Source organism: Oppia nitens, unplaced genomic scaffold, assembly GCF_028296485.1.
Source record: "Oppia nitens isolate AA-2021 unplaced genomic scaffold, nextdenovo-longstitch-racon4-pilon3 scaffold7_pilon_pilon_pilon, whole genome shotgun sequence".
Lineage (NCBI taxonomy): Eukaryota > Metazoa > Arthropoda > Arachnida > Sarcoptiformes > Oppiidae > Oppia > Oppia nitens.
The window spans coordinates 3,704,306-3,705,461 of record NW_026533251.1 but is presented as its reverse complement, the minus strand read 5'-3'; the positions used below and the strand labels follow the sequence as shown (position 1 = coordinate 3,705,461).

General features: G+C 16.1%; 1 long non-coding RNA gene across 1 annotated transcript; it reads left to right on the top strand.

Moving 5' to 3' along the window:
• Positions 1–252: 252 nt before the first annotated feature.
• LOC128963395 (uncharacterized) lies at positions 253–757 on the top strand. The gene is made up of 3 exons (XR_008484657.1): positions 253–393; positions 515–559; positions 653–757. It is a non-coding gene; the product is annotated as an uncharacterized LOC128963395 (long non-coding RNA).
• The last annotated feature ends 399 nt before the right edge of the window (positions 758–1,156 follow it).

Here is a 1,156-nt window from a genome sequence, read left to right as displayed (position 1 = left end):
ATTTTAAGTTGCAGTTATTTGTAATTAATTGAACTCAAACACACACAAAAATAAGATGTAATTATTAATAAAAAACAATAAATAATTTTTTATAAAAGATATGATAAAGTTATATATATTTACACAAAAATGGCTGAAAATTAATTATATAAAAATTTTAATATTTCTAGATTTGCGTCAATAGACATATGGACACATATTTAATTAAAAATTGTATATTAAATATGTGGGTGAATAAAATAAATTAATTTTTAGTAAAATATATCAATCTTACAGTTAATTTGTAAAAATAACTTCATTTTTTTAAATTAGTTACTGAAAAAAAACAAAGTCATAAAACAATGAATCGTTTTGTTGTATTGATTGCTTATGTGGTTATTATTGTGGCCATCAGTAAGTTTTGATTGAGAAAATATTTTTATTATTAAAAAAATAACTATTAATTAATAAATGTTTGTTTAATAATTAATTACTTAAAATTTATTTTTTTTTCAAAATAAAACTTATATAACAGTTTCAGCTAGTACAAATGCAGCTAAAACACCAAAAGTTCCAATGCGTAAATAAATTTTAAAATAAATTTTAAAATAAATTTTAAAAGTTTTAATCTTAATTATTATTTTATTTTTTTTAAATCTAAATTTTACTTAAGCTGTTCCGCATTATGAGTATGTCCAGGGTCCTAAATAATTCAATTAAACTGCACAACAAATAAACATTACTACAACTACAATATAATTTAAATATATAATTATATTTTAATTATGTTTAATTAAATCTAAATTATTTTTGTTTTCTACAATAAATTTCAAGAATAATAATAATGATAGTAAATAATTTGATAAATTGTTGTAAAATAAAAATGTCTTAATAAAATAATTATAGATAATTATGTTTTTAAAAATGTATTAATAGCCGAAAAAATAAATATATGTTTTATATTAAATTTTTGTTTAAAAATGTTTATCATTATATTAGTAATTAGTTATTAAACTTAAAATATTAATATATTTCATTAAAATTATTATTTTTACAAAATGTATACTAAATCAATGGTAATATAATGTTTCAAATATGAAAAACTATTGCAAATATTGATAACTATAGATTGAATGGAAATTAATTAAATAACTTTTTAAAAAATAAATTTAATACA